Source organism: Phoca vitulina, unplaced genomic scaffold (assembly GCF_004348235.1).
Source record: "Phoca vitulina isolate PV1807 unplaced genomic scaffold, GSC_HSeal_1.0 scaffold5, whole genome shotgun sequence".
In the NCBI taxonomy this organism is placed as follows: Eukaryota; Metazoa; Chordata; class Mammalia; order Carnivora; family Phocidae; genus Phoca; species Phoca vitulina.
This window is the reverse complement of record NW_022589708.1, coordinates 5,544,703-5,560,390: the sequence shown is the minus strand read 5'-3', so window position 1 is coordinate 5,560,390 and position 15,688 is coordinate 5,544,703. Positions and strand designations below refer to the sequence as shown.

Here is a 15,688-nt window from a genome sequence, read left to right as displayed (position 1 = left end):
TGTAGGCACCACACTACCCACAGAAGCCCATGGCTGGAATGATTCCCACCCAACCACAGTCCTTACGTAGGAAGAAATCTGGGATTACCTCAGTTCTCCAGTCTGCTTTCTTCACATAGGGCCTTCTATTTGTCCTGTCTCTTGTTAGTTGTGGTCTCTTCCTCAATCCCTCTTTTTTATTTTCTTGTGGAAACAACTGTACGTAATTTCACATCTGTCCCTCAGTTGGGTCCACCATTGCTCCCCAGACCATGGTCGGCCAGTCTTACACTACAGGGTGGGGGAATGCACTCAGCCGTCTTCAGTGCCGTGCTCAAACATGTTAGCTTGCTAGAAAAGGAACCTCTGGTGTTTGTATCCATTTTCCCTCCTCCCGTGTTCTCATAAAAATGGAGGCTTTCTCTCTGTCCATTTGTTTATATCATAAGGTTCTTGGGGGCTGTTATCCTCTTGGTTAATTTTCTATAGCAGCTAACTACTTAGGCACTTCCAGGATATCAACTATTTTATTTTAATTTTACTGGTGAGCAAGACTCACTGTGCTTAATCGAAGCTTAACATTTTTCTTGGGTCACTCTAAGTGAATTTTAAGACCTGCATTTATTAGCTCCTTGCAGTAAGCTGGAAAACATCCTTTGCGTAAAATCACCTTTACCTCGCTTACACATCTTTGTTTGCCCTTCGGATTTTCACAGAAATACAACAGTTTTCAATTCCAGCAGTTGGCGCTTTTTGATCCAATTCGTACTTGATTTGAAAACAGCGAATGACAAAGGAGGATTTGCCAAACCAGGATCGTTAGTGCCTCCCATTAGAAATCTCATTTAGGTAAGGTTTCAAATATTTAAAAGATGCTGTCATAATGGAAAAGATCTGACAGCAAAGTATGCATTTAAACAAAAGAGGTTAGAAAGTTTTAAAAGTGAGAAAGTCTGAGAAACAGGCATAAGAAGTATCATTCTGGGAAGAGTATCTCACAAGAGACCATCAATGAGCATCTATTGACATTTCTTTGATATTCAATTCCATTCCTAGAAAAGGAACTCTTACACCGGTGTGTGATGGGCTGGCTACCATTTTGTTTATTATTACCATTTTGTCACCAACAATTTGTTCTTCACTGTCACCTCAATTTTTTTTTTTTGTCACCACAGCTGAGTTTATTTTCCTTATTGACTTCTTAGATTATTCTTTTCCAAAAGTATTATTTTTCATTCATCTGGGATATATTTCATTTTCGTAGATTGACTTGATAAGACACCTTGCCCTGGAGGCCAACATGAGGCACTCTGAACTGTCTGAGGTGAGCTGCATTATTCTCTCCTCATGTGCAACTCTTCTCCATGTTCCCTAACTTTATTATTTTTGCCTTAATGCCCTTGAGGTCCATTTTTTTTTTCTTAGTTGATCCATGGGTGAACAACTCTACTGCTCTCCTAGGAAAAGCTTTGCCTAGAGCTCTTAGGTCATTTCTCAAAGGTCACCTACCAATGACACGATGCTAGACAGTGTGATTAAGCTAGAGTCACACTAATGAACTTTGTGTAGCCAGGAAGGAAGATAGCTCGACTTTCCTGACACAAGAGAAACACAAATCCTCCAGAGAGAAACTCAAGAGGAGAAAGCTTTTGGGCAGTACACACCTCATTGCAGAGAAGTTGAAAATGAAGAGATGTTTGTCTGGGGGCAGATTTACTGAAGTTTTTCAAGCACCAGAGCTGTACCTTGATTGGAAGACTTTGGAAACTTCCTTCTACTTGATTTAAGTCACCGTGGATTTAGACATAAAGACTGATGGTTAGTCTTTGGTGTTCCAATGTTGGCTGGAAGGGCATCCCAGTGACCATTTTTACGTCCTCTAAAATATATAACTAATTATCAAGTACAGCTACGTTTGGAAGCAAAAGTGACATTTGAGGGGGGGAAAGGCAGATGACCTAGAAGAAAGAGGTAAATGTAGATAATGCAGAAATGTCTCATTTCTCTGAGGACTTACTGTAGTTGGTTGGGGTGCACTTAAACTGGAAATGTGAATGTCTGTATGGTCCTGCGGCAACTCAGCTCCCAGGCCGCATTCCATGTAGCTGGTTTCTTTGCTTTAAAAAGCTGAACTAAGGTAGGACCAATGAAGGCATTGCTTCTTCTTCATTACTTTCAATCTGAATATAATTTGGGTCAGTTCATCTTTCTAATCTTTACTAAGCAAATGGACAATAATTATTTTACTCTGTAGTTGTAAGTTTTCATGACAAAGATAAAGGTATGTACAATATAAAATAATGGCACAAAAAAGACTATTTGAGTAAGTTAGCAACGTGACTAGGTATATTATTGTGACCAATTCATTTTCAAGATAGTCCCCATTTATATCCAATACAAAAGGGAGTTAGAACGATGACCATCTGCTTTGTGACACAATGAAGACTGGTTGGAATAGAAAAAAATTTGCTTAACTAAAATGTTTCCATTATGCTTCTGTGTAAATATCCAACTCACACCTGAATCTTTCATTGACACAGTATCTTCCATGCTCCCCGAGATTAACTGGAACACATTCTCACTGCTCCAAATCAATGACCAAAATATAATTTTAAGAAGGGAGAAGGAGAACATAAGGAATGAGATGGGTTGCAGCTGCCTGAACTTTCCTGATCTTATTGATGTTGTATAGACATACATTTAATTTTTTAATTAAAAAATCATTGTCATTTTGCAGATTTGGATATTGAGGCTTTGGAATAGAGTATCCACCAAGTACAACAAATATTTTTAAGTATTTTTGTTATGTAAGGGGGAAAGGATTTTTTTTTTTCTTTAATTGGCATATCTCACAAAGTCAGCAGAAGATCTTTCTGTAAGGACAATCAGAACTTCTAAGGCTAAAGGATAAAAATAAAAAATAAACCATTGGGAAACAAATCAAAAGGGTCACTAACTGTATTATATAAAAGATTCCTTTAGTAAAGGGGCTAGATAGTGAAGCAGGCAGGCACAAAAGCTCATGTGACCAATGTAACGCTCAAACAACACGTGTAATTGTCTGGTAGGAAGAACCTCCTCGGAGGACATTTCTCAAAGCATGAGCGGTGTAAGGTGTGCGTGCGTGCGCCCCCGATGTTGGCTCTTGGTCAGGCTTCTCCGTATGGAAGATGTGGATGTTGATGCTACTTTGTCAGCGGCGGGAGTACCAGCGGCAGAATTGGGCTTCCCTTCTCTCTCACCGCCCAAATCTGGGAGGGCAAGGTGTCACTAAGCAGTTGGTTGTGATCAGATTGCGTGAATCTAGCGTAAGGTGGAATGTTGAATAAATGGCGAGGCATTTTAATTCCACGTTCCATGCCTTGTGGTAGAAAGTTGAAAAGTGAAAGACTGTTGTGAATTTTTACTTTTTCTCCTGAAGGGTATTTAAGACCTTTGTTCTCAACAATTCCAGGATATTTACTGCCTTGAGGTTTGTTGCAAATTCACCCATTAATGCTCCTTTGAAATCTTCTCAAGAATCCAGAGGAACTTTCAGCTCTTAGTTTAGGTTCAACCAGGGATGCAGTAAAAAAAAAAAAAAAAAAAAAAAATGTAAAAGCCGGCAACAAATGTGGTGAGAATTAAAAATAAGCAATTTATTAATCATTTCTCTTTACTTATACTTAACAATTTACAAAAAACAAGTTTGAGGCATATTAAATGTTAAAGCATATCTAAAACAGAGCGATTAAAATATAAGGAGAACAAAGCTAAAGTGACAAAGAGAAATGATATACCTTAATACTGTTGAACAGCAAACTTAGATTCTATGAGGATCTAGAAAGTAAGTTTTAAGGACAAGATTAAATTAGATTAGATTAGAGTTGGTCTTTGTCAGATGAAAGGCAAAAAAAAAAAAAAAAAATTACTGCAAAAAACACACACAACCAAGTAGTGAAACATATTTTTTGAAACATATTTTAATTGATCTAATTTTACAAAGAATGTTTCATATATGAATCTTAACAAAAACAGATAGTTTTATATTTTGCAGGATTATTTTTGACTATGGTTTTGTAGGAGAATTTCCTGCCTAGGTCAAACCCTATCATAATCCACTCTTAAAGCATCATGTTTCTCTCCTTCAAAGTACTTAGCAGAGTGGTAATTTGTACGCGAGCATTTTCTGTATCTTGCAGTCATTGAATGTAAGTTTGATGAGAATAGAGGCCAAATAAACTTTTGTTCAGCATTGTATTTCAGACACAGGGCTGGTATAAAGCATAAACTCAGTAAAGGTTTGTTTAATGAGTGAATTTTTCTGATGAAAGCCTTCTAGACTATCCCTTCAAACCTCAGGACATTATATTAAATTTCAACTTGTGTTAAGAACTTTCTCTAAGAGAGAGAAGATAATATAATCTAGTTGTTCGGGTTTTGATGATATCGTTTTTCAGGAATATGGCTTAGACAATCCAGAGGAACGGGTAAATCACATGCCCCTTAGATTGTCCCTTGAATTACCGGGTATCTCTGGTAAGTTTTGGCAGATACTGGCCTATAGGAATTTATAGTTACATTTTCTGAAAACAAAATGCTTGAACTGTAACTCATTAAAGAAAAATCAATACCAACATTAAAATGGAAGAGTGCACTTTTTTTTTCTGTAAGAACTCAGAGATCTGAACTGCCTGCTTGCTTCGATGGAGAGCTGTATCCCTTCCCTATGAGACAATGCGGTGCCCTGAATGGGGACGGGACCTCAGAGCCAGTCAACGGTGAGTTCAAGTTCCATTCTGCCATTTAATCTGTGAGACGTTGAGCAGAATTTCCTAAGACACAGGTTCATTAATTGTAAGTGGGACAGCGATGCCTGAAACTCCTGAGAATTGTTGTAGAGATACGTGACAATGAATGAAAAGTGTCCAGCACATAGTAGGTTAATAAATAGAATTTTTTTTATGAATTTTTTTTGGAGGTCATCTAGGTAATCAAGCTGACTAATGACATTCAGCTTCACCAAAGGTACAACTAATGCATCAGGAACCAAGAAGACTTCTGGGGTCAATAATATGTTAATGACAGTTTCCAGAAGTTTCCAGAATACTGTCACATACTAGAGCTCAATCAATAGTTGCTAAATTAAGAGTGAATGAATAAATCAATAAATTTGGATCTGAAATCTCTTGATTTTCTTTTACCCTGGCTGGAATAAAACTCTGGGGCCAACAAATGGAATTCAGTTTAGCTTTTACATTATTTTTCTCCATCTATGGGCTGAAATTTTGAAATGGGGTTTTGAATAGCCTTGAAGATTAGTGAATTTATAAGTATTTTAAGAGCCAAATGTGTCTCGTCTCCTTTTTGCTGTTGTAGAGCACGTCTTAAAACAGTCTTCCTATGTGACTAGGCTGCACTAACATAAGGTTTATTTGCCCCAAAATTAAGTATTTAATGGAAAGAAAAATATTATTTATTTTCTCAATTCCTATATCTTCAAGCAATTATCCTCATAATCTATAAGCAACTCAAACAAATGAATTAATCCAAGCTTAAGATATTAAAGTCTTTGTGTAAAAACATATTTGGGGGAAAAAAGAGCATCTGCACCATGATTTCCAAATCTTTGAAAAGAAACACAAATTGATGAAAATAGTTTTGAGTTTTAGATACTGACTCTAGAGTCCACGAGAAAAATAGTAGACCATGAGTAGGCTTTTCTTAAAGTCGATGGCTTTGTAGCTTTCAGAAAACCAGACTGGAGTCATCCCAGGAACATCAGGTGTTTTGAAATTCTCCTCAGAACTTGGGAGTGGAGGAAACCAGCCGGCTGCAGGTGTTATCATGTGTTTACTAATGCGGATAAAATATGAGCTGCATTGTTGCTATTTTTTTAAAAATCTACTTCGTGTAAATCTTGCACAAGACTGTGAACACCATGGCAGAGACAAAGAAAGTTTGAACAGCTCCTTCATAAATGACCACAGTGGCTCTTGGGTGGAGGCAACAATTTCCCTGTCAGTCTTGAAAGTGCAAAATTTGCTATTATAAGGATGATCACCTCGAGGCATTCGATACCTTTTTATTTTTAAGTCCAATTTCTGCAACTTAAAGGCTCAGGATAAGACGGTGGAATCTGGTCATTCAACCCTGGCATTGCTCTTGAAAGTGCACCTGCGCCCAGCCCTGGGTAGGGTAGGATGCCTCTGGGTAGGATGGCATTCCCCACCCCAGACGCAGACTGCGGGAAGGTGAGATTAGAGTGTGAACAGAGTAGTCGCCCCGATTTGTACACATGCCTCATGGACCTTTCTTGCCAACAATGTGTTTTCTGACTCCCTTTCAAATGAGAGCTAGAGCCCCAGATCAAAAGGCGGGCCAGTGCGATGGTCAACCGCTCAGTCCTATCGTTGGTCTGGATTTCAGTTGGAGCTCTGTCTCTTTGGGCCCAAGCGGCCTCATCCAACAGTGTGTGCCTCATGGGGTTTGGGCGTATTGAAGGACTGAGTGTGTGAAGAGCTGCTGGGACGTGCCAGGTGTGCGGGATGAGCGTTGCCCTTGGGTCTGGCATGGCCCTCCTGCATCCAGAGGAGACTCACAGAAGGGGATACTGAGGCCCAGAGAAGGGAAGTGATTTGTTGCTGGCATGTTGGTCTGGTCAAGGTGGGGGTGCAGGGCTCCCAGGTGCTGTCCTGACTTCTCTCTACTCTCACCACTTTTCTTTCGTTTTAAAGTTTTAACCTTCCTTACTATTAACACAGAGAACAGAAACGAATTTTCAAGGGGATTTTTTTTTTTTAAAGATTTATTTATTTATTTATTTGAGAGAGAGAGAGAATGAGAGAGAGAGCATGAGAGGGAGGAGGGTCAGAGGGAGAAGCAGACTCCCCGCTGAGCAGGAAGCCCGATGCGGGACTCGATCCAGGGACTCCAGGATCATGACCTGAGCCGAAGGCAGTCGCCCAACCAACTGAGCCACCCAGGTGCCCTCAAGGGGATTTTTTTAAATGTCAGGGCACATCCACATGAGCAAGATTTTCTTTATTTTGAAAGATAAAGGTTAGCAGATAAGCCACTTTCTGTATTTTATTTTCTAGCTACAGGTTTTTATTGGCATTAAAGTCATTATCAAAACTTTTTATACTCAGATCTAGAACCTGTGTGAACCATTAACTGCTACACGATCCCATGAGCACTAGAGCTGAGCCATCCTGGTAGAGATGTTGCAGGAGAAAGCTTATTTGTGCCCATAGACCTAAATGTTGACATCTCCTCATAGGCTTTTAAGAAGCATTAATCCTACCATATGATTTGAAGAGGTGGGATGACAAGGATCTTAAAGGAATAGTGACTTAAAAGAAGACACCTGCATTTCTTAGATCTTGGCATCGAATACTTTCATTTGTTGTCCCAATAGTAAGAAAAGGGTTTCAACCAAATAGAAATAACATACACTACTTATAAATAAAATATCTCAGTAAAGTGAGTTGGCGCCTAAGAAGTCAAACATAAAGGATTCACACTGAATCTGATCTTGCAATGACAACAAACTGTTTAAGGACCATTTTCAGTTACAAGTTGTACTATGTTCACTCCAATATTTGTGTGATGTTTTGTTTTTATTAGTAAATACAGGATCTTATTTTATATTTTCCTGTTGAGTCAAAATGAGTAAAATATTCTTAGGTTAATCTCATGAATGATTAGTTCATATCATCAGATTTTCTTTTAGATACATTTACTGCAGTTTTCTACAGAATGATAAAAATGTAGACTTCAGCCAGGCAGCTGCAAGTTAGCATGGAAAAATGTTCGTATGCATTTGCTATGGACAAGTATATCTTCCCTCCCACACCCAGCCAGGATAGAAAAAAAGAAATTACAATAAATCCACCCATTTCTAATAACTTCCTTTCTACAGTCCCTCTGCTGCATTATAGTATTTCTTTCCACCAAGGAGAAAAGCCAGCTGAAAAAAGTCAAAGTGGGTCTCCTAACACGAGCGAGCAATTCCCACAGGGGAGTGTGTGTTCGACTTTGTACACAGAGCCCAGACTGGTGGGAAATTGGAAATTAGATTTATGAGAAACTGATGTTGATTCTTAACTGTTCTCCATTTACAGTCCATTGTTTTCAGGGGAGTATCTGTTTCTCACAGGCGGAGGAGAGAATCCAAAGTGAGATGCTGCAGAGAGGTGGGAAGTCGTAGATTGGCATGATGTCAAGATGCCCGCTACAGCCTGGGGTACGTAAGCACAGGGCTGAGGTTGAACCATTTCCTTGGTGGCACAGAGGGACGTTGTGAGACCTTTAAAAAGCTAAGGGGGTAGCGACTGGGCAAATGTGTCAGGACCCTAGAGCTACAAGAAAAACTAACAGCTGGGCCTGAATAAAACGGTCCTCCCCGCCCTTCTGGTGGTTTCTAGGTACCAGAGGGAAGGCCCATAACAGAGTTATTGTGTTTCTCTAACCCAGGGAGGGAAATCCAACACTCTGCGGCATTCACCCTCTGAACAGGCTTCATTTTATTCCCGGGGAAACAAACTGAAATTTCAGCATAGGCAAGATGACTGTTTCTGATGCAGAAACCCCGAGAATATCCCTAACAGAGTGTAATTCTTAATCAGTGTTGTTTATCCACACTGGGAGCCTCGGCAGGTCATGCTGCTCGCCTGGTGCCGTTGGGTCTGCTCTGACGCCTTTCTGGACAGGAAGTCCTTAAGATTAAAGATTGTATTTTTATGGGCTCATGCTTGCCTACTCCAAGCTATTAGCTGAAAAGAAATGCAACTAGAAGCCAAATTCTAGAAAGCATATTAACAATCATTTGTGGGCATGTCAGGATGAAAAATAGGAGGAAATCAAGGTGGAGAAACAGAGGGAAGAAGCACTAAATAGAAACCAGCAAAGTAATTGGAATATTGGGAATAAAAGTATTTTCTCGCTTGGGATCGGTGTTGCATCGAGAATGAAAACAAACTTGATGAAGAACTTAGGATGGATATCATGACACTAACAGGCTGAGAGATTTCATCTTACTCTCTGCGGCTGCCTGTCACAAAGGACCTTTTATTTTCTTATTTTCCCCCAAAACAATATCTTGGCAAGTGGAAACAAAATAAATATTTGAAGAAAATACAACTTCACATGAGTGCCAGGAGTGAGAGGCTGTTTGTTCTCGTCCAGTCACCTTGACGTCGTGGCTCATTCTACAAGTGTTTAAATGGAACACGTTTTGAAAATCGAGTTGCTTCCTACAGATCTGGTGGGTGACTTGTAGTTCTGTACGTGATGCGCACACCACGTGGGTTCCATATTTCCACACCCGCTAGTCAAGGTAAATCTGTAAGAGTGTAGGAGGTGCCACGTCTGATTAAATGATACTTGAAGAAATGCCTTAGCTTTTCGGAAGAAATAGTTCATGCAATAGGAAACTCATATTTATTGCCCATGCCTGTTGTTTTATTATAATGGTTTTAAAACTCATAGCTTTGCATATACATTTTTAGAAATGACTGAAATTTTTGGCATTTTGGATGCACGTGCGTACACGTGGACGTGTTCACTTCAACATAAAGGTGACACTGAATCAACATGGAACATGAAGAAAGTTCCGAAACATGTGATTTCCTTCTAATCTTCTGTTAAACTTCGATGAAACCAATACCCACTTAATACCTTTTCTTCAGGTCGAGTCACAAAAAATAGTAAAACAATCCTTAAAGTGGAAAATAAGTTACTCAGCCAATTTCTTTATTATCAATAAAGCGACTGTTTATTAATACAGGACAGCCATCATGTGCATGAATTTAATGTTCCTTTGAAAACGAGGAGATGAAAAGTTTGGTGTTGATAAAAGAAATTATTTCTAAGAGGAATAGCAACAGCAGCTCTGTGTGCTGGGAGGACAAAAGAACCCCTAGAAATTTAAAAAATAATAGCCGGTATATATTCAATATAGAAAAATGTTTTTAAAAATGCAGAGAAAAATGGAAAGAAAACAGCACTTGGCTGTAATCTCCTCATCTGCTGGTTTGCCTGATTTCAACCCTTTTTCTGTGCACCTGTCTGTCTTGAGGTAGCTCTATTGATCTACCAATGCCAGTAGTCTTCCAGAGGGATCCTTTGTGTCATTTGCTTTTCTACACTATAACAAGAATATTTTCTGATGCCATTGCTTTTTTCAAAACTGACATTACGCTTTATTTAACCAACCCTGTGTTGCTGGGCATAGGGTTGGGATTTTTCCCAGCGGGTACTTGCGATGGGAAGTGGCCATAATGCTAACACTCTGGGCTCCTCCCAGCGTGGCCATGGCCGTGGCCGTGGCCGTGGGCAGGAAGGCAGGGAGACAGGGGGCACTGAGGGCAATGCTTTTTTGAGCCTTTCCTCTGAGGAAACTCCTTCATGCTCCCCACCTGGTATTTCTGCCTGGAGCTCTTCTTTATAGACCCCTCTTCCTCTGCTCTCCTATTAGCTGGAATCACACCGCTCAAGTTATTTGGGACTGTACACTATTGTTAAAAAAAAAAATCTAAACAGTTGTCTTGGAGGTTCCCGTTGGATCGTGTGTGTTTTTCAGACACAGGAGATGATTTGTATCCATTTTAGGTGCACTGCTTCGATGCTGGAATACGAAAATAGATTGTCCTTGTGCAGATTTCCTCGGACACCCTGAAAGCAGCTTCCTTCCAGCTTATAAAAGCCAATTTTGCACTTATCTGACAAGGCTAAGAATGCTTGCTTTCCTGTTATTTTCCTCCTTTTTGTCTTTATATAGATAATATTTTGTAAACAAAAGGTGGACATTTGAGGCCGGGGTCTGAGAAATCCAGTTGGCTAGGAACAGGAGACTTGATCCGGTGAAGGGATGGTGGGACAGGGCCCTTGCTCCCTGGAAACATGCTCTTCAGGTGAATGCTGTCTCTGGGCTCAGCTGGACCCCTTGCTGGATGCACCTTTGTCTCCGTACGTTCAAGGAAAGGGAAGGTTCTCACAGTTCACGCACATAACTAAGGAAATGTGAACAGGGTCCACGGTGAGCTACAAATCCTGGAGATTTTTGGGCCTCATCCATAAATGTTCTTCCTATTGTTCTCTGTGTCAACTGAGGAAGTGGAACACGGAAGCAATGTTGAAGGAATCATTCTCCTGATGTATACTTCCTAGTCTTTACATCATGTTTTTTTCCCCTTTGAGAAGGAGAGAACGAGTGATCACTGATTACTTAGTTGCTTCCCCAGGATTCCTCTTCAAAGCCACACTCATGACTGGACTGGTGACGGATACTGGGAGAAAGCAAAGTGCCCGGCAGGCGAGGCTCTGATGACCACTCCTTCTGCGGAATCTGTCCCCACACCAGTTGAGTTCTCACAGGTATCGGTAAGTGCCCGTGCACCGTGCGAGAAACCCGCGAACAAGAATCTACACCCAGGATCTGAGGCTGTTGCCAGGGCCACACACACACACACACACACACACACACACAAGCAAAGGAAAGAAAAAAGACAAAGAAAAAAAAGAAAGCCCAGTGATAAAAGCATGTGGAATTTTGTTCACCTAAATGTAGTACATTAAAATGAACTAGAGTGAGCACAGAGTGAAAACCAAAAAACAACAACAACAACAAAAAACCCAAACTACGCAAATTAATTAAACTTGTAACACTCCCCCAGCTGCTTTGATTGACACTTAATAGCTAAGCTAGTCCATTTGCTCGCAAGGCCGAAGTTCCCACCAGAGGAGAATTGCACAATAGGCCTGGCGTGGCAGCTTTTGTGGACAAGTGCAGGGAGCACGGCAAGCCCGAGGAGTCTATTGACGAAGCAGGGGTTTGCGCCCCCACTTCTGACCGGCCGGGCATGCAGGCCGGCTCTGCTCAAAGCCCCCCTCCTGCCCCCACTCCCCTCGATGCTGCTCTCTGTGCACCGAACAGAAGCCAGGTGTGCACTGGTTTCGGCGGCTTCCAGAAGCCGATGCTGCAGGTGCCTTCCGAAGCAGGAGTGAGATGGACGTTGAGCGGTGCCGGCTTTCAGGATGTGTCCACGCAGGGGTGACCTTCCCCGCTGCTCAGCCTTCTACGTCTTCACCACCATTGGTCCTCTTGACTTCCCTCCACTGTCAACACAGGCCCTGGGCTCGGAATGCAGAAGAAGACAAATCCTGCTTGCATTCCTACGTTTATATCTACGTGGAGAGATTCAAATACGATCGCAAAAAAGATCATCATATTTTATCTGCGCATTGTTAAAACTAACCAGGACACCTACACTGACTCAGAGAGAGACTAATGGTAAAGATTTTATATGTGTAAAATACAGAGATGTGGATGAGTAGGATATCCATACATACCTATATATGTGAATAGCGTATCCATGAAAGAGAAGATTTAAAACTTAGACTTGTTTTTGTAACAAATTGCTACTCTTTTTTTTTAAGATTTAATTTATTTATTTGAAGGAGAGAGACCATGAGTGGGGGGAGGGACAGAGGGATAAGGAGAAGCAGACTCCCTGCAGAGCAGGGAGCCCCACGCTGGAGTTCAATCCCAGGATCCCGAGATCATGACCTGAGCTGAAGGGAGCCACTTAACCGACTGAGCCACCCAGGCACCCCTTGCTAACTTCTCTATATGGCAGTTACATTGTCAATAGGAAGAGTTTGAAATCATTTTCTTATTTTAAAAAATGAAAAGTGTGCTTGGTTGTGAGTTCTCACAGAATGTTAGAGCAACAGGATTCACAGGACAGGTTTGTGGGGGACGTGGATGCCCTCAGACATGCTGACCCTGCACGGGTCCCCGTGTGCTCACTTTGGGGAGCTTGCCTGAGGTCGGCTGCCGGACCATGACTGCATTTGGAGGAGCCCAGCCACAGAAGTCCACGAGCCACTCCCTGTGGGCTCCTTCCTCGCTCCAGCCTTGGAGGTTCATGCCCAGACCTGCTACTCACACCTCCTGTCCTGTCTTCCAGATTGTTCCCTCCTCACCCAGTCTGCTCCTTCCCAGGACTCAATCAAAGATCACTCTTGCCTCGAGCTGCCCCTCAGGCTACATTCCTCCTTCGGTTGTGGATGAGACAGTGTCAGGATGTCCCCAAAAAGCTCTTGGAGGCTTTTCAACGTGTCTTACTGGTCTACCATTCTGTGCACCAGCTGTGGGCAGTTACTGCTGCCTTCATAGCAGGTCTGCCCACAGCCCGACACTGTCCTAGCACTGTTGGCACCCCATCCAGGGGTGCGGTGTGAAAGGTAGATACTGGTGGGGGGCTCACAGAGACAGGAAGGACAGAAAGAAGGAAGCCAGCAGCGGTGGTGTGGTGGGTGCTGAGGTACACTCCTCGGGTCCTTCCTTTTGAAACCAAGGTACTGCCCGCCCCCCCCCCCCCCCCCCCCCCGCTGGCCGTCAGCCTGCTGAGGGCTCCACTCGATGCTTCCCAACCTCTCCCTTTCCCGGGGCGGCCATCACCTATCATGGTGACAAGCATTTATGACAGAAACATAAACAACTGAAGTGCATCCCTCATGGTGCTGGAGGGCGGAAGTCCGGGATCCGGTGTCCGGCAGAGCCGTGCTCCCCCCCTGAATGCCCTGGGGCAGACGCCTTCTTTGTCTCGTCCAGCTTCTGGTGGCCCTGGGAGCTCCTTGGCTTGTGGCCACACTGCTCCAATCTCTCTTCATCTTCCCATGGCCTTCTCCTCTTTCCATATCTTCCTCTGAGTGTCTCTGGTAAGGATGCTTATTATTGGATTTAGGGCACACATAATCCAGAAGGATCTCATCTCTAGATCCATCACTTGTTCGCATCTGCAGACTCTTTTTCCAAATAAGGGCATGGTTTTCAGGGCTTAGGACATGGGCATATCTATAGGGCGTGCACACAAGTCTGTGGTAATTTGCTAAGGCAACTCTAGGCAACTGCACCAGGGATGCCCCTCACACAGGGAAGCTGCCTTGGCTGAGGCTGTGCCCCTACCCCAGGGAGACCCCACCTAGGGACTGGTCGAGGGTGGGGTATAGAAAGGCCAGTTTCCTTGTGTCAGTTGGTGACAAGTCTGAAGGATCCTCTTAGCTCCAGAGGCTCTCCCGGGACAGGTTGGGGTCTCCACTGCCACCCCACATGTCCCATTCCCCCACTAACTCCTCCCTTCAGCACTTGCTGACTTGGTCTTTTGTAGCTTTCCTAGGCTTTGACCTTTTCTCTGTAACACGAAGGTAATGACTGCTGAGACAGGGTAGTCTTGAGATTTAAAGGCAACCCTTTAGCTGGGTGCTGGCATGCAAAAAGTGCTAATACAGAGCGGCTATGGTCACTCCTCTGGCCTGCCCTCCTCCCCCTCCCCGGGTGCTTTTAATGCTGACCTGTTGAGGGTAATCCTCACTGAGGTTCCTGAGGAGGAAAGGAATTGGCTCCAAATCCCAGTTTAGTTCACATACAGGGTGGGTTGTAGAAGGCAATGAACTTGCTGTTTTCTCCTTTAGTCCCTGGGGATCATTAGCTCTGGTCTTTGGCCTAAGAAAAGAGTCTCATCTGTGTGCTGTTGGGGACACACAGGTGAAGCTCCCTGTGAACTGCCCATGTCCCTCGATTTTCATGTCGAAGCCGTCTAGTTGGAAGGAAGATGGCCTGGCCCCCAGGTCCCTCTTCTGAGGCTGGGTGTGTGGCTGCTCAGAAAGCATGTGGCCGAGTCCACAGGCCTGAGGTGACGATGCTCGTGTGGGATACCAGGGATACTTCTGAGGCTGGGTGTGTGGCTGCTGGTTAACCTGCCCCCATGGGCAGAGGGTGTATCTCCGACATCAAGCTTCAGGGTACCATGTTTGATCTACAATGGGTCGGTCTTCCAAATCTTATCTCTTTTCTGCTCAAGTTTGGCTGTCTATGTTAATTCAAACAAATAATTGCCAAATCTCCTCTTTACTATGTATAAATGTGGTAAAGTGTAAGCTCCTGATCTAAAACTAACCCATATTCAGTAGAATGAGAACTATGAACACGTGCATTCATTACAAAATACTGTATGCTCTGTACAATTTTCTCAGATACTTCGTTGACTTTTTAAGCTCTCTTTTTGAAAGATAACATGATAAAGTAAAGGGTACAAGTTTTAAGTGTACAGCATGATGAAGTTTTATAAATATCTACATTCATTTAACTAACACACAGATGAAGACATACCAGGATAATCGAAGCTGGCTTAGGAGCCTCCATCTTGCCTTTCCCGTTCAACACTTCTCCACTGGGGCATCCACAACCCTGACCTCTACATCCTTCCCATCTTTAATGCTGATCCTCGAAGGCTAATTACATGTTACCACTGAACTCTTCAATATACATTATCATTACAATTCATTATAATTTATTATTTTATTTATTCTATAATAAATATATAATAGTTTATTTATTTATAAATATTATAACATTATTATTTATAATAATTTATTATTATAATTCTTCTTAAAGATTTATTTATTTGTTTTAGATAGAGACTGCGAGCCTACACAAGCAGGGGGAGGGGCAGAAAGAGGGAGAGAGAGGATCTCCAGCAGACTCCACGCTGAGTGCAGAGCCCAACTCGGAACTCGATCTCAGACCCTCAGATCATGACCTGAGCCGAATCAAGAGTCCGATGCTTAACCGACTGAGCCACCCAGGTGCCCCTACAATTAATTATAGTTTGAAAAGAAAAACTGTAAGAAGTGGTCAAGAGAAAGAGCACATAAGGCCCAT

At 42.5% G+C, this 15,688-nt stretch overlaps 1 long non-coding RNA gene across 1 annotated transcript; it reads left to right on the top strand.

Annotated features, from left to right (window-relative positions):
* Positions 1 to 4,386: 4,386 nt before the first annotated feature.
* LOC116631486 lies at positions 4,387 to 15,473 on the top strand. The gene is made up of 3 exons (XR_004299189.1): positions 4,387 to 4,739; positions 8,120 to 8,206; positions 15,441 to 15,473. It is a non-coding gene; the product is annotated as an uncharacterized LOC116631486 (long non-coding RNA).
* Positions 15,474 to 15,688: the final 215 nt, after the last annotated feature.